Source organism: Equus przewalskii, chromosome 1 (assembly GCF_037783145.1).
Source record: "Equus przewalskii isolate Varuska chromosome 1, EquPr2, whole genome shotgun sequence".
NCBI lineage: Eukaryota > Metazoa > Chordata > Mammalia > Perissodactyla > Equidae > Equus > Equus przewalskii.
Window position 1 is genome coordinate 70820031 of NC_091831.1, and position 18695 is coordinate 70838725.

The following is an 18695-nucleotide window of genomic DNA, read 5'->3' on the forward strand; positions in this document are numbered from 1 at the left end:
ATTAAGAATTAATAAGATGCAGCAGAACCTGCTGCTGAGGCCTCCCACTGCTGGGAGAGCTAATGCAGACCCATAAATAACTCTACAACAGGCCAGTGTGAGGCTGTCAGAGCGTTTACAGAGGAAGTGAGTTCCGAGGTGGGACTTGAAGATGGCAGGGCTTCCTGTAGTGAACATTCTCAGAGGCAGGGGCTGAAGTGTAGTTTGTAACCAGACGGTGGTATGTCCTCAAACTCCAGCCTCAGAAGTCTGAATGCTATTTCACAGGCAAAGCGAAGTCAGGGAAGGATGAGAGCCACAAACTGACATGCTCAGGTCTGTGTCTCATTGAGGACATTCTAGTGGCAATGCGGAAAGTGGACTGAACTGAGTGAGGCGGGAGGCCTCTGAGGGTGTGATTGAATCCGCTGAGCTGCAAAGGTGAGGCCAATAGACAGGATTGGGGTTTCTTTCCGACCGGCAGAGTAAGTGCAAGGAGGAGTCAAAAACTCTGACAAGAAAAAAAAAAAAAAAAAACTCTGACAAGACAATGCCATTTACAAAGGCCAACAGACAGAGAGAGCCTAGGTATCCCCAAGAAATTAGTTCTAGAGAGAAAAACAGCAGTCCCCTTATCCTGGTGGGAAAGTTCCACCAGCAGAAAAAAAAACAGGAGACGGCAATTCTCCTATATTGCCTTCATATTCTCAGTTGAAGAACCATTAAACCCCCCAAAAAAGGGGAAAAAAAAACATTAAACCCCAAGTGAGGAAGAAGAGATGCTGAGGATATCCAGAATGCATGCGTGAGTATTCTAGAAATGCACGTGGGTTTGGAGAAACCAAAACCTACTCTGGTTTCAACTTTTTCCTAAAATGGCAGGCTGGGTGCTTGCCCTTTGGTAGGACTGTGCCTTTACTTATAGCAAACGCTTTGCGAATCTCCTCCTTGCTTCCTGCTTGGGTTTTAATCACTGGGAGTTCTCCATACACGCACTAACCTCCACACTGATTTCCCTGGGACTCCATCATTATTTGGTGGCAACCATGTCCTCATATTGTGATCAAATTATTTCTTTTGAGGAATGAGGTAGTCCGATGGGACCATAGTCAGGGTATGTATTATACTGTTTCTTTACAATAATCTTCCTGTCAGTGCTTTCTTACTGTTTAAAATCGCTAAGGAGGAGGCATGGGCACCAAGGGGAAAACCCAGAGAGTGGCTGAGGGGAGCTAATGAGAGGAGAGGGTGAAGGGCAAGTTTGGGGCACCCAGGAGTGTCGGTCCCAGGTCAGAGTCAATCGTGCATGCTCCCCTCCTCCCAGCCCCTCTGCTTGTCACCAGAGGGCTGACTGTCCCCAAACCACCGTTTACATTGACCATTCAGCCACCAAGAAGAATCCTACATGTTGAAAGCACACTGGAGAAGAGAGAAAGAAGTCTCAGGAGCATGGAGGCCAGAGCAGACTGTGGCTGGGAGAGGGGATGAGGGGTGTAGCAAAGGTTGACCTGGGAATGTATGCAGTGGGGGGAGACCCAGGAAAGGTCAAAGGTTAAAACCTGCTCTTGATAAGCCTTGACAAGGGGCCCTGGAGTCCATTCCATGTGCTCTAAATGGTCAGGGTCCTGCTTCTCTACCACAGCGTGGTGCCTGGATCACAGCTGTGCCATTCACTGTGCGCGACCCTGCCAGACAGGGCCTTTGGCCACCCGGCATTCTCCTTGAGCAGAAAGATCTGGACTTCGGTACATAAACATCATTTATTCAGCCTGTTCAAGCAAATTTATCACTGATGGTGCTGGAAGCTCATCAAAACAGAGCTTCCTTTTCAGCCTCGACAGATAATGTTATCATGTATGTTAATGTCACAGGTCAAAGGCCATAGAGATTGCCTTTACCTTAGGGAATCTAATTTTTATTTTACTGAATATTGTTTGAGATAAATGCACTACTCAGAGGCCTATTTTCCTAAACAATGATTCAATCCATGAACCCTTGTGGATGCTGCATGTATACTGGGAACAGAGGCCGTTATAGACCTGAACAGTTTGACTCCTGGGGACTGACTGTCACAACCCATGTGTGATGTAGAGACAAGGGAGCCACCAAGCACCAGGGTGACCAGCGAGCCCAGGAGGGGACACTGAACAGGGGTCAGGGGGACAGGAGGGGATTGGCTGGGCAAAGAAAAAGAGAAAGGCAGTTCAGAGAGAGGAAATTCCTCATGCAAATGCCAAGATCTTGAAGAATTAGACTTAGGAAGTAACAATATAAATAGAGAAAGGGGAAAAATACAAGAGCTAAGAAAGGAGAGTGAATGCCAAAGACCTTGCATAATGAGGTTAAGGAGCTGAGGCATTAAGGGTGACCCCAGTGTGAGGGTTGAGGAGCCGGAGCCAAAGGTGGTGTCTCTGACTGAGATTGGGAATAGGAAGAGCAGGTTCCAGGGAGGAAATGAGTTCAGTCTTGATCATGACCGTGGGACAGTCCAATACAGGTCTCTACTCGACTAGACTCCTCTGGAAGTCAGGATCAGGGTCCATGGCAGAAGAAAACCCAAGGGGTTTGAGTGACACAGAAAGAGCACCTGATAAATTAGCAGAGAGCAGAGCTACGTGGAACACATATTCCCTACTGAGTTTGTAGAATGAAAACGTATATGATGTGTGCAGAGAAAGAAGATCTGGTTTGTGTCGAACATCCCAAAATCTAGAAAGAGCAAGTGAAGAGCGGACTGGTAAGCCCTGCAGTCATCAGCAGCAGGGCGCTTTCTGTGTGCCAAGTGCATTCTCTCCAAAGCCTCGTCAGTCTTCTCGAAGACCGTCAATCTTTGCTAGTCTTCCCATTTTGTAGGTGAGAAAAGTGAGCCTCGGAGCTGTTAAGTGACTAGTCCATCATCACACAGCCGTTACATGGCAGAGATGTGATTCAAATTTACCGCAAAGCACATGTTCTTTCTACGATGACGGCAGCACCAGGATTGTCAAAGAAGAATGCAAAGTCACACCTTCAGATTCTGGAAAGAAAAGAGTTGAGAGACTGAAAATCTCCTGTCTGCCCTCATCTTAGGGCATGGTTGCCCGCCCTGTTCCCGTGGAGTTTGGGAAGTAGGAGCTGGACTGAGTGACTAAAGAAGAGATTGGAAGGGGAGCAACATATGCCAGGTTCTCTTCCAGAACCTCGAGTGCAAAGATGACACAGACAGCTTTCACACAGGCTTCGGAGCAAGAGCATGTTTGTTCTCTCCCCCTTTTGCCGCTGTTGATGTTTTAAGCTTGCACATGCTCATAATCTGCAGGGAAGGATTCAAAGAAGGAAAAATTGAGGACTCAGGAAAGCAGGGGTCAATTACAGGAAGAAACAAAGTATCTAGGAAAAAGGAGGTAAGGCGTCAAGATCTGAGATGGAGGAATCATCCCTGGGTGCAAGGTTGGCCCCTTTGCTTCAGAGCCCCGAGAACAGCAGGGAAGGACATTTGTGGGTTTGGGGGCAGGAAGCTGGAGGAAGTCTCATCTACCTTAAAGTAGGAGGTGCAAGCAGACGCTGAGCCGGGGGAGTGCGGAGAGGGACTGGAGGAGAGTGGTAACGGTAGAATGGTCATTCAGTGAGAAAGGAGAGCTGCCAGGCAGAGTCCTGTGTGCGGTGGAGCATGAAGGCCACACACTGGTCCTTGAACCAACAGCATAACTCTCCAGTCTCTTGACCAGCTCTCAGCTGCAGGTGAGCAAGAAGGGGAAAGCAGACGGCCCTACTGACTCACGGTGGGGCGCTGGCAGAAGGTCAAGGGGAGAGGGATCAGACAGGGCTGGAATGACCTTGAAAAGACATTTACGAGAAGAGAGGCATGTCGCAATGTGTGTTGTAATGGGAATTGGCAAGACTCTTAGATTACCAGGCATCTGTCTTCAGTTTTAACTAATGTTGAATAGCTCTCCTTAAAGCTTTGTTTCAAGGTTTCCTAATCTTGAACCCCCAACTCTCTTTCAACACACAGTAGATAAATGCTAAATAGACAAACTTCCCAGTTTGCCTCAGTAGATAGAGAAGAACAAAGCTGTCGGGTCATCTAAGACGTAAACGGGAAAATGTGAAATGTCTACATGCACAGGCAGCTTGCAGTGCCCCCCAGTGGCCCTGGGCCCCGAGGACCTCAGGACTACTGATGCTGTTCTCATCCTCCAGGATTTGTAAGCACATCCTTCAGGGCTCGGTTTCCTTGGAACCATCTTCTTCCACATTCTTCTCCTTGCAGCAGTATTTGTTCCTTTATCTGTCAAATAGGGCCCAGGACTGTGAGAGACTCTGTGCCCTCAATTTCTAGCAGTTCATGACCCTTCCTTCTCATTGAGCAGTTGGTCTATAGCCATTTCCTCTGCGTCCTCCTAAGATATCCCCCAATGCAAAGCAAAAACCATTCAACTTAGTGTGAGAGCCATTGGGAGAATGAGGGAGACCCATGTGGAAATGATAATTCTTTTCGGAAAAAAGTGAGCAGACACTATAGGAAAGGGCATGCTAGGCCCTAGAGTGCTGGGTCTGGGCCCCTTCCTAGCTTCCAGGTGGATGCCAAGCCAATATCAGAGGCATGGGCCTTGGGAAGACAAGAAGAAAGAATGAAAAACAATGCCACTGTTTGACCATCTTCCCAGAGTCTTGCACCCCTTCACCATAGTCCTTTTTTTTTTTTTTGGAGGAAGATTAGCCCTGAGCTAACATCCGCTGCCAATTCTCATCTTTTTTGCTGAAGAAGACTGGCCCTGAGCTAAGATCCATGCCCATCTTCCTCTACTTTATATGTGGGACGCCTACCACAGCATGGCTTGCCAAGCGGTGCCATGTCCGCATCTGGGATCCAAACCGGCAAACCCTGGGCCACCAAAGCTGAATGCGCAAACTTAATCACTGAGCCACCGGGCTGGCCCCACACCATAGTCTTAATAACCATTTAGTCCAAAATATTACCTTAAAAAATGTGTTGAAGATATGCTGCTTTCAAAAAATCATGCAACTGCCACTGTGAAAAACAGTATGGTTGTTCCTCACAATATCAGTCATAGAATTATCATATAACCCAGCAATTCCACATCTGTGTATATACCTAAAAGATTGAAAATAAGGATTTGAACAGATATTTGTACACCCGTGTTCATAGCAGCATTATTCAAAATAGCCACAAGGTGGAAACAACCCAAATGTCCATCGACAGATGAATGGATAAGCAAAATATGGTACATACACACAATGGAATATTACTCAGCCTTAAAAAGCAAGAAAATTCTAATATATGCTATTACCTAGATGAACCTGGAAGACACTATCGTAAGTGAAATAAGCCAAACACAAAAGGACAAATATGGTATGATTTCACCCATATGAAACCTAAATGTCTTAGTCCATTCAGGCTGCTATAACAAAGATACCACAGAATAGGTAGCTTATAAACAACAGAAGCTTATTTCTCACAGCTGTGAAGGCTGGGAAGTCCAAGATTAAGGCGCTGGGTGATTTGGCATCATAGGCACCAATGGTTCACAGAGTGCCAGCTTCTCACCATGTCCTCACATGGCAGAAGGGGCAAGGGAGCTCTCTGTGGTCTCCCTCATAAGGGCACTAATCTCAATCATGAGGGCTCCACCCTCATGACCTAATCACCTCTCAAAATCTCTGCCTCCAAATACCATCACATTGGGGATTACGTTTGAACGTACGAATTTTGAGAGAACACAAACATTCAGTCTATAACACTAGAGTATTCAAATTCATAGAGACAGAAAGTAAAATCGTTGTTGCCAGGGGCTTCCCATCCCAGGGGGTATGGGAGGTTATTGTTTAAAGGGTATAGAGCTTCAGTGTTACAAGATGAAAAGGTAGTAAAGACGGATGGTGGTGATGGCTGTGCGACAACGTGAATGTATTTAATACTGAACTGCATGCTTAAAGATGGTTAAAATGGTATATTTTATGTTATGTATATTTTACCACAATAAAAGAGTATCTTTTAAAATCATTCAAATGCTTCCTTCTCCTTTTCCTACTCCAAAACCACGACCCATGCTTCCTTCCCAAGGAGTATGGCTTCCACAGAGTGCACGGGGTCAACAAGAGATGTTGCTCCCATGCACTCCTCTGCCTGGAACCTAATGACAGATCCACACAGACAGAGGATCCCTTGCAGAACAACCTGGCATGGAGGTGCCTCCTGCTCTGGCAGCAGCCAAGACTTGAAGAGGGAACCAGGAACCTCCACTCCTCGTGGGCCGTCCTCGCGCAGCACCTGGCAGCCACCACGTGCCATGTAGCCAGTCCCCCCACCTGCCAGTTTCCCCATCTGACATCAGACCTTGGATTTGTGACCCTACACAGCTCTCCTGCCCTGAGGCGTGGTTAATTTCTCAGTCTCCATCAAAGATGCACACTCCCGAAATTCTAGGACTAGCTCACAGGAACAAGCGCGAGGCCGAGCCGCCACTCCTGGAAGGAGCATGCAGTGTTCACAATGGACAGAGAAGCAAGGTTGACACAGCTTTGGGTGAATGAAGCATGGGCCCATCGAGGACATGGTTCCTGGGGCCTAGCACACTCCCCTCCCACAGCAGCCCCTGCTGACCCATGGGAGAGCAGCTTCTTCCCATAGCAAGACCAGGCCAGGGGTGCGCACCTGGGGGCACAAAAGAGCGCTCCCAACAATGATCTGCACAGGTAAATGCAAATCCCAACTCTCCAGAGGGTCTAGGCTTCCTGGCGGACATCGTCCCTCTAAATCCATGGGGTGAACCGGTTTACACTGAACCGAGTCATGAAAGATGCAAAAGAGTTAAATGGGCCAGGTGGAGGTGGAGAAGGGCATTCCCCACAGAGTCCAGTAAGAGCTTGGGTATGTGAGGAGCTATACTAGACAGCAGAGGCCTTGGTTCTCTCTTCCCTGCAAAGACTTTATGCAAAGGAGTCAATACTATGTAAAATAGCCTGGCCTACTTGCTATACAGTCTTTCTGCAGTGAGTCAAAGGAAGGCAGAGGGCGCTGGACAGGCCCGCCCTTCACAAGCTGCCCCCAGCACAGCCACCCATTGGCACAGGCCAGCCCAGCTTTAGTCCTGTTCTCTGCCTACACTCTGTCTCTGTCTACACGCACTCCTTGGGGATTTTGTCCACTCTCGCAGTTTAAACGCCACCTATATACATCAAAGTATATTCCTCTCACATGGAACTTCTCGCCTCAACTCCATACTTGCATTTCCAATATTCTACCAGAAAGCTCCTCTCAAACGCTGAATCTTAAACAGGAAAGCAAAAAGCAAAATCCTGATCCCCCCCACAAAAAAGAAACAGCTCCCCCTGGATCTTCTTTTCCCCAGTAAATGGCAGTCTCTTTCAGTTGCTTAGCCACAAATCTCATTTATCTGTGACAACCCTCCTTCTCCTCCGTTCCAAAGCAATGCCAGCAAATCCTGTTGGGCTGCACTTAAAGCAAATCCAGAATGTAGGCACTTCTCATCACCTCCATCACTATCAGGCCAGGCCAAACCTGCACACACCCCCACCGTCTCCCCCAAATCATAACGTGAGCCTCTTTTCCCTGCTTCAGCCCTGGCATCTGCTCCCACCCCCAATCTAGTCACAACACAACAGCCAGAAGAATCTTTTCAAAGCTCAAGTGAAATCATGTCACTCCATTGTCTAAAATCCCTCAATGCCTTTCCCTCTCAAAGGCCTTAAAATGGCCCAAATACTGACCATGGCCTGAAGTCCCTCACCATCTGCCCCAGCCATGGCCTCCTCTGTGGAAACTTAGCCTGACTCCACCCACACTGGTCTGGGCTCCTATCTCAGGGCTTCATAGAGATGTCCCCTTGCTTGGAATGTGCTCCCCCAGGTCTCCTCCTGGCTTGTCCCTCATCCCTTCAGGTTTCTGCTCAAGCTACTTTCACAGCAGGCTTTTCTTGCTACTTTATTTAGAATCGTGGGCTCCCTCCCTCCTCACTACCCAACTCCTCTTCCTGTTCCCACTGTGTTTCCAGAGCTCTGATGACTTTCTTCCATTTGATACATTTTAAGTTGTTTACTTGTTTATCCCCACCCCTCCCCTCACTGCACAGAAGCTAAGCAAGCCAGGATTTTTCTTTTATTCACTTGCAGTTGCCCACTGCTAAGGTCAAGAGGAAGGCTTCAATAGATATTTGTTCAATAAATGCATTAAATAATAAATCATGTCTCTCTTCACATTCTCTCCTTCTTTATGTATTCTTTCCTATAATTTCCATCACTTTTTCTTTTTTATTTTTAGGAAGATCAGCCCTGAGCTAACATCTGTGCCCATCTTCCTCTACTTTGTATGTGGGACGCCTGCCACAACATGGCATGATAAGCAGTGCGTAGGTGTATGCCTGGGATCCGAGATGGTGAACCCCGGGCCACCGAAACCAACTGCGTGAACTTAGCTGCGCCACTGGGCCGACCCGCACCACTTTTTCTTTCTGCTCTGATCTGTGAGGATCCCTCAAGTTACACTCCTCTGCCCTAGATTTTAGAATCTGTTTGTCACTCGTTACCTCTACTGAGTTTTGTTCTAATTTGGGCCATTGTGGACGGTTTTATTTCCGAGAACACTCTCTTGTTCTCCTGCTGGTCCTTTTTCCATAATTGTCTACACTTTTGTTTAATCAAAGCAGTGGCTCCCGAACACCTTCGGAGACTGTCGTGTAAAGACACTCTGTTTACTGCGCTATTTGGGCCGGGGTCCTTTGTTTGATTGCCTGGCTAGCCCGGTCCTTCTGCACTGCTGGCTCACAGAGCCACCCAGTGGCCCTTTGTGGCCCACCCATGTTTGTGAGCAGAGGCCTTGATGGATAGGCTTGTAGTCAGAAACCAGATGTCAGCCTCCTGCTGGAGCTGCCCCTCGGGCCTCACTGCCCACCTGCCTGATGCAGGGCTGAAGTAGACGGTCTTTAACCCCCTTTCCAGATCCTGCAGTTGGTGAGTGCATGAGTAACATACTTAGCAGCATTTGATAGCTACTGGGTATTTTCTTATCACTGAGGTAATTATCAAGGTAATTCCACTTCCTTGTCATCACTGTCACACAATATTTATAAGGTACCTTGCCAAGCATGGTGTGGAAATCATAGCCTTAAAAAATAAAATGATGCCTGTTGAGCACCGCTGCATGCAAAGTTTTAGGTTTGTCAGGGGACACTGTGATCCTTGTTCCCATGAAGCTTACACACTCATTGGGGAGTGTGCTGGTTATCCGCAGCTGTGGACCAAACAAATCCAAACCGGGTGGGTAAAAACAATCGCTACTTCATTATATCTCACAATTTCTCAGCTCAGGAAATTTGGTAAAGTTTGGCTGCGTGATTTTTCTGTGCCACATGGCATTGCAGAGATCACGTGCTGGTACTGAGCTGGCAGGTGGGTCCTTTTGGAGGGGCCAAGCTGGTTTCACTAACACATCTATAGCAACTTGGAAAAGATGGAGGACCGCTCAGCTGGGACTGCCACCGGAGCTCCCACACGTGCTCTCTCCAGCATGGTGGTCCCAGACTAGCTGGACTTCTCAAATGGCGCCTCAGGATTCCAGGAGTAGGTGTTCTGGTAAATAAGGCAGAAACTGCATGGCCTTCTATGGCCTAGTCTCAAAGTCACATAGCATCACTTCTGCTATATATCATTGTTCATAGCAGCCCACTCAGATTCAAGGGGAAGGGACAAGGACACCACCTCTCAATGGGAAGAGGGTCAAAGAATTTGCAGCTACATTTTAAAATCTCCACAGGAAGCAATAATACTCAAAAGGAAGCTCTTTAAAAGAAAAGCAATTAGAAAGGAACTTCTTAAAAACAACTTGACCTACACATGAATGTTTATGGCATGTCTGTTCACAGTCACTAACAACTGAAAGTAGTCCAAATGTCCTTCAGCAGTTAGATAGATAATCACCCTGTGGTATACCCATACAGTAAAAGACACAGGGGCCAGCCCCGTGGCCGAGTGGTTAAGTTCGCACACTCCATTTCGGCAGCCCAGGGTTTCACTGGTTCGGATCCAGGGCGTGGACATGGCACTGCTCATCAGGCCACGCTGAGGCAGCATCCCACATGCCACAACTGGAAGGACCCGCAACTAAAAAAATATATACGACTAAGGACTGGGGGGATTTGGGGAGAAAAAGCAGAAAAAAAAAGATTGGCAACAGTTGTCAGTTCAGGTGCCAATCTTAAAAAGAAAACAATAAAAGACACACATTATTGATACACACAACTTGGATGAATCTCAGGAGTATTATGCTAAGTGAAAGAAGCCAGTTTCAAAAGTTATGTACTCTGTGATTCCACTTGCATGACATTCTCAAAATGACAAAATTACAGTGACAGGGAGTAGTTCAGCGGGTGCCAGGGGCTGGAGGTGAAGGGACGGTGTGACTGTAAAGGAACAACACCAGGGAGTTTTTGGAGGGATGGAATGGTTCTGTGTCCTGACTGTAGCGGAACGTATACATGTGTGAAAACTCATGGAAATGTACAGCCCCCCAAAAATCACACTTACTGTATGTTAATTGTTAAAATGAAACAACTTTGATTCAAGCGACAGTTAACTTATTCCGGACTGAATACATGACACTGAAGCAATTCTAAATAGAAGACTGACCAATTGCGCAGACTAATGATGTGTGTGCTGGGGGAGGGAGGGGGCAAGCCTGTCTCAAGCTCTTCGCCCCCTCACCAAGGCTCCCTCAGTTCATTGGCACCCAGCTCTGGGGAGCAGAGCCTGCACCTGAGGGCACAGAGGCACAGGACCATTCAGGAACCTGCAGAAGTCACACACCACATCGGCAGCTCTGGTTGCCAGGACCTCCTGCTTACAAGCTCCTCACAGCCGTGTGAGCGCCCGACAGCAGGCACAGGGACACCAGCCAAAACTCCTCCAGACCCCTCCCCACATTTCATTTGTCAGCAATTAAAACATTTGTCAAAGAGGATTTAATCCTAGTGTTGTAAAGTGCTATGTCAAACAGATTTGGCTCAATATTTTTAAACGTTCTGCGAAATGGCTGTTCCCACCAGTAATTCAACTATGTTACCATGGCTTTAAACAAAACAGCAACTAAAAAGATCAGATTTTGATGTACCAGGAAAAATCATTTAGAATCACAGAGTCATGAATACTTTGGCAAAAAAGAAAAAATTAAGTCCAATGTAAAAGAAATCCCTAAAATGAAGTCTCAGAAAACCTACAAGTCAAAGGAGGGACAAACGCAAATCAAAGGAAAGCAGAGGTCGTGATAATAATACCAAACTGTGCAAGAGAGTGATTTTTTGAGAAATCCTCAACTCATTTTACCCCCATTTCTACTCACCACACTTTGCTTGGATTGCCCCTCTGGATCAGGAGTAGTCTGAAAAACAGTGCTTGTGATAAATCCAAATTGTAAAGTAGATAGCTATTTCCATAAGTAAAATATAAGTATTTGTAGGGCTGCCCAGTGGCGTAGCAGTTAAGTTGGTGCAAAACAGCCCAGGGTTCATAGGCTCAGATCCCAGGCACAGACCTAGCACCACTCGTCAAGCCACACTGTGACAGCATCCTACATAAAATAGAGGAAGACTGGCACAGATGTTAGCTCAGGGCCAATCTTCCTCAAAAAAAAAAATACATATATATATAAAAGTATCTGTGTGAGTAGGATGAGTTCATTTATGTGAAAGAGTATTTGCAAATGTTAAGAACAGATTGTGGCCTGAGGAGGTGCAGGGAAGAGAGGGGGAAATGAAAGGTAATGCAAAGAAGGACAGATGGCTGTGAGGTTCAGGGACCTGGAGAACAGGGCAAGCAGTGAGCATAGCAAGTGGGGGAGGACAACATGGTGGCAGGGAGGAAGTGGTGGGTGTAGAACGTGGCTGGAGGCCTCACAAACACTTAGGAAGGGACACAGCCCTCCCTGCCCAACTCAGACCGATGGCCCAGACTCCCAGCCATCACTGCATGCCTCGACTACACCCAGATCAGGAGATGAAAATCTCATGCCAGCCACCCAGAATGGACCACTCTACCTTGGGTCTCCCTGAGGGCCACCCCTGTCTCCTTCTCCTCTCCCTGTGAGCGCCTCCAAAGCACTCATATTACCGTTGCACCATGAAATATCTCAGGTTCTTTCTTCTCCTTGGCCTTCCATGTCTTCATTTTTATTTGTTTGTTTGTTTGCTTGTTTGTTGCTGGCAAATAAAGAATAAATGAGGAATAAACAATCCTTTACAGAAGCCAAAGTTGCGCTTTTGTTCTTGGTCTGTTACTAAAGATTTAATTAAGAACTTTCAATTGTTTTTTCTTTTTAATTTTATGCAACACACACAACCTAGAATTCTATGGAGAAAAAAGAGATGCAAAGGCATAAAAAGGATCATATCATGATGTTGGGAGGCATAATCAAAAAGAACATTTGACCCGCGCAATGGTTCCAGGCCCAAATAACGTCATTAGTCAACACATAAAATAACTCTTACGGGAATTATAAGAACAAAATAGAATAAACCAGTGTCCTGAGAGGTTTTAACATATCTATTTTAATAGACATTTTTAATAGATAAAGTACATTAAAATGAAGATATTAAGGATCTAAATAAAATATACTCAGTCTTTGGTTCAGAAGCACTCTCATTATTTTTTGTGGTCTATTTTCAGAATAGTGCTTTAGGGGAACTTATATCAATCATGTTTTCAATTACAAAAAGAAAATGAAATGTTAATTCCAAATGTTTACCATAAAACTCATCCCTCTGCTCAGCTTCCTGTGAGTCTCCTGGAGAATGATGCAGCCGTGCCCAGTTGTGTCCTATTAAATCTACACAGGGGGGTGGTGAAGTGCACAGTCCCTGGGATTGAACCAGCTGCACCTGGTTCCAAAGCCTGTCAGTAACAGTGTGACCTTAGGCATCTCTTTCTACCTTAGTCGTCGTCTTCTTTAAAATGGGAAATTGACAGTCTTGGCCTCAGAGCATTATTGTAGAGATTACAAGCTATACACATAAGATGCTTCTGAGAGAGCCCAACAAATAGTGAGTGCAGCTATTACTACTATTACTACATGATTTGGGACTTAAAGACACTATGTAAAAGCAGCCATTCAAAGCAAGAAATAGTTTGAGAGATTTGTGACTTTAAGATCGTAAGTGAGGGGGCATCCACAGAAAGGGAAGTAAAAGTCTTGCACAGGAAATTACAGAGAATAATTGTCATTCTGTATCACTCAGGAGCTTCACAGTGCACATAAGAGAAAGCCCAACCCAGCCCCGCTTAAAAACAAGTAAAATACGTAACTGGAGGTCCAAGCGAAGACAGCTTCAGAAGTGGTTGACTCAGGGACTCTCCAGTGTCATAAAGTTCTAAGGTCCCTTCTCTCTGCCACAGTGGGAGCTCCATCTCCTCGTGACTGCAGTTTGGCTGCCTATGAAAAAGCAGACTACAGGCTTCTTCATTCTCGCCTAGAAAAGTCCCACCTCTGCACGCTCTGTACCCCTGCCTCAGAGGGTATGGCCAGGGCAAGAGCCGGGGCTGATCCGCAGCAAGAACTGGGACGGGTACAGCTTCATCCCAAATGGTAGAAGATGGAAACAGGGAAAAGTTCAAGAGAGAATGTGGGCGATAATAGAGGCTGAATCGTTCCCCACGGGGTCTGCTGTCTCCCTGAGTGGGTTTTTCAGGACACAAATACTGTCTAGTTAATTAACTGTGTTCAATACACACAGTCTATGATCCTTTGAGACAAATTTGCCACGTGCAAGTGGGCCAGTTCTGCCCAAAGGGTGGTCAGTGAGCTATTCTGTCAGAAACCATTTGCTGATCTAATTAAATATCCAGAGAGATAGTAACATATCTATTTATGTTATATAAAGAGTTATATAGTTATAGTTATAATAGTTATATTAGTTATAACAGTTAAATAGTTATGTGATATAAATAGATATGTGAGGGCTTCTCACCTGTCCCTTTCAGCCCAGTGTTTCTGTGCTGGGTACCACGAAAGTCCAGGTTGATTGGTCCACTGGGCTCAAAATGGAGACGTGGCCCAGGAGGCCCCGGACTCCCAGCGCCTGGGGCTGAGATCCAGTGCTGACCCAGACCCAGGGCACGCTCCATCCATCATACTTCCTCAAATTAGCAGTCCTGATTTCATAATTACACAACATTCTAAATTCATCCAAAATTCTGAGAAAACATTTTTTTTCCAAGTCTGGTTTATTTCCAAAGGTGAAAAAGTCTAAATTATAAAATAGTGCAATGTCTCAACAAAAGTAAACAAAGGAGAATTAGGTGAAAAATCATAGAAGTTTATAAAAACCCCTACACAGAATGAAGAAGCCCCAAGGGGATTTTGTCTGGTTTAAATTAATAACTTATGCTATGATTAAAACACCATTTATATGAATCCTCCAGTTACTCCACTTAATGAGAAAGGTCAAAGTATGACCACGTGTGATGTATGGGTTGGGGCCCGGCTCACATTCTTTCATTTGGAATGAGAGCTCTCCCAGCTGAACCCGGAGCCTCCGAGCTATCGGCACAGATGCACGCAACTCCTGGAGTGTCAGGAACCTGTGACTCCACTTCTAGAGCGGAGTGACAACAACTGTGGGCCCTGTACCTTTTTGTTTAAAATTCAAAAAACAACATACATATCTCCAAGATATAAATAAAGAGCTGAAGATAAAGTAAGATATTTCTTAACTGACTTAGGCAGAATCACTCAGACAATCAGAGCTTAAAGAAAACATTAATTTAACCCTGGAAACATTTATTCTCCCGGGAAGAGTGAAGGACTATTGTCACATCTATTTAGGGGCATCTGTTTACCTTTTCAAGGTCCGCACTCAGCAGTTGCTCCTGGGGAAGAGTTCTACAGCTTCTCAAGTGTGTTTTCAGCCATCCATTCAGGAGATTACAAGGTTATTTTGTTTGTTTCCACCTTAGTAACATGCTGAATAATGTTAACAGATTTCCTTTTGTTGAACTATCCTTGAACGGCTTGGACAAACCCTTCTTGGTCCGGACCTACTGCTCTGTAAGAACAGTTTAATCTGCTAACATTTTAACGGAGATTTTGCTTCTTTGTTTATGAGTGAGATTAACCTATACGTTTTCCTCTTTATGCTGTTGATTTTTTCCAATGTGGGATCAGGTTTATGTTCACAGTTTAGAAAAAGATGAGGATTGTTTCATCTTTGCTGTGTTCTGAAACAATTTAAATAACAGAAATTATCAGTTCCTTGAAAGATAGTGACTATTTTAGTAATACATTTGAGAACACATTTTCAATATCTTCCATAGTTATTGGGATTTTTTTGGACCCTTCTTGAATCAAATTTAGAAATTTAGTTTCCCAGAATTTTTTTTTCCATCTAGGTTGTTTAAACACATTCATAAACGATTTCTTATTTTAAAACATCTTATCTTTCATGAACCACACTGAGTTTCTCATTCTTCTCTTTTTCTCCTGACTACTGTCAAGAGGTGACCCATTTTGATATTTTCAAAGAATTATCCTTTTTATTTCACTTGTTAATCTTCATTAACTTGCGCTTTTTTGTTGTTTAACGAGTCCTTCCTACTAATGTTGTTTTTGTTAAATTTGTTTTTCTTATCTTTTTTTCTCTCTTGAGTTGAGTCCTTATTTTTTCTTATCTAAGAAATATATTTCAAGGCAGGCACATTCTTCTGACTTGCAGTTAGACACAATATTTCATTTCTAAATAGTCTGTACTTTCTAATTGATGTTCTCTATAGCCAAGAGTTGTTTAGAAAAGTGACTTTGTTTCCTTGGTTTTGCTTTTATTTTCAAACAGATCAGATTGGAGGGACTCTTTTTTAGTCATTGCCTTTCAGAAAGTGCGGCATGTATATTTCTTATTTTTGTAATAATAGTCAAAATTTCCATGGGTGTTGGAAAAGAACATGTATCTTAATTAAATATTATAGCAGACAAATTATATTAATTGTATTATTCAAATCATCTACATTGTTACACAGTTTGTCAATATTCTGGCAATTTTCTGAATGACATACAAAAACCCACATGATTAATGTATCTCAATAGACTTTTTAACTTTTGTAATATGAACACTGGCCCAAATAACTATAAAAATTCAAAAAAATTCATTAATATGGATTTATGGATGGATAAAGGGATAGAAAAATGGATAGGTATTTAATAAAACAAATAGACCATAATGTTCATTATAGAGTCTAGATGGGGTGTATACAGGTGTTCAGCGCATAATTTTTTCACCTTTTCTGTTTGAATATTTTCATAATAAAAATGTTTAAAAGAAACAAATTTTTAAAACCAACTTCATGGATGTGTGCTTTAAGAACATCCACCAAGGAGGAAGATCCAAGATGGCGGCGTGAGTAGTCTTCTTTGTCTCTCCCCCTTCATTTCTACAACTAATTGGACATTCATCGCTTAACAAAGGGTATCCATATAGCATCTCAGGACGCCTGAGAGACCCACGCTGCTATACATCGGAAGGCAGATGGACTTCCCTCTGGGAGGAGGTGGAGATAGGTGAAAACGCTCCAACCCCGACCCCAAACAGCCCAGTACCTGCAAGTGGTTTTCTTCCAGCGGACGCCCCCAGAACATCGACACACACCTAGGGCAGGAGGGAGCACACACCAGAGGAGCGATGGTGGAAACAGGTGACCAGAGCCCTACCTAAGCCCCCCGCAATTACACCTAAGCCCAGAGGGAAGCTCCAGAGTTACAGACCTGAGTCCGCGGGGAGAGCCTCTGCCTGCCATTGGTGGGGAGGCCCCACCTAGCTACCACGGTGCCGGGAGGGTCCTGGAGAGAATCCCAGATGGCGCGGCTGCCCGCCAGTTGCCGCTGCCGGCCCCACTGACTGATGGGCGGGGCTCAGGACTACTGGAGAATTCCTGGGAGAGGACTGGGGCTGGGTGGAGCTCCAGCGGCCGGCTCCGCGGCCCAGGGGGGAAGCTCCAGAGTTCCACCTGGGCAGCAGCCAAAGTCTCTGCCTTCCATTAGCGGAGAGGCTCCGCCCAGCAACCACAATGCCGGGAGGGTCCCGGAGAGAATCCCAAATGGGGTGGCAGCCCACTAGCTGCTGCCGCCGGCCCCACCGACTGCTGGGCAAGGCTCGGGACTACCGGAGATCTCCTGGGAGAGGACTGGGGCTGGGTGGAGCTCCAGCGACCAGCTCAGTGGCCTGGGGGGGATACTCCAGAGTTCCGCCCCGGCAGCAGGCAAAATTTCTACCTAACATTAGCGGAGAGGCTCCGTCCAGCATCCACAACACCAGGAGGGTCCCGGAGAGGAGAATACCAGGCAGGGCAGCAGCCGGCCAGCTGCCACTGAACTCAAGGTCTCCGGCTATCCCCCAGACAGGGCAAGGGGCTCCCTGAGATCCTGGGGGAGAGGACTGGGGCTGGGTGGAGTTCCAGCTACCTGGCTCCGTAGCCCAGGGGGAAACCCTACAGTCTCACAGCAGCCTCAGCGAAAGCCTCTGCACAGCACTATTAGAGAGCACCCATCCGGCAGTCACAAGGCTGGAAGACCCTGGGACAAAAGAGGCGTAGCTACATGAGGTAACCACAGACTGCAGAAGATGCCCATAGCTCTGCTGTGACCCATAGTGGACAAGTGAGATTTTGTGGGTGCTGACAGTGACAGAGCTGCAAATATAAGTGATCCTGCCCCTGGCCGCTGGGAAAGCCCATAACACCACTGCAGACCCCAAGGAGGGAGCATGTCTAGGTGGTCTGCAACAGTAGGCACCAGCAGCCTGAAGCCCCCTTGTGACGGCCCCCACAGCTGAAGAGGGAACCCACAGGACCACTGTGACTACGAGGAGCGGCCCAGGCCCAGTTAGCAACAGCTGATAGGGTTCCTGGTTGGTGCAGTATAAACAGCTGCTCCCCCACCACACCAGTAGAAACAAGTGGAAGCAGTAACTAAACTCTATCTCTACGTGGAGGCACAAATCTACAACATCAAGCAATATGAAAAAATATATTAAATCTCCAGAACAGAAGGAAAATAACAAATACACAGAAAACAATCCCAAAGAAAATGAAATATATAACCTAAAGGACGATGACTTCAAAACAGCCATCATTAAAAAACTCAATGAGTTAAAAGAGACTTCAGATAGACAACTCAATGAGTTCAGGAGCTATGTCACAAAAGAGTTTGATACTATAAAGAAGAACCAAACAGAAATGCTGGAAATGAAGAACACAATAGAGGAGATTAAGAAAAATCTAGATGCACTGAACAGTAGGGCCGATAATATGGAGGAAAGAATTAGCAATTTGGAAGATGGCAATATAGAAATGCTGCAGGCAGAGGAGGAGAGAGAACTAAGACTAAAAAGAAATGAAGAAACTCTCTGAGAATTATCTGACTCAATTAGGAGCTGCACCATAAGGATTATAGGTATACCAGAGGGAGAAGAGAAGGAGAAGGGGGCAGAAGGCCTGTTCAAAGAAATAATAGCTGAGAAATTTCCAAACTTGGGAAGAGAGATGGAACTTCATGTGACAGAAGCCAATAGATCTCCAAACTTTATCAATGCAAGAAGACCAACCCCACGGCATATAGTAGTGAAGCTAGCAAAAGTCAATGACAAGGAGAAAATACTAAGGGCAGCCAGGCAGAAGAAATTAACCTACAAAGGAAGCCCCATCAGGCTATCAGCAGATTT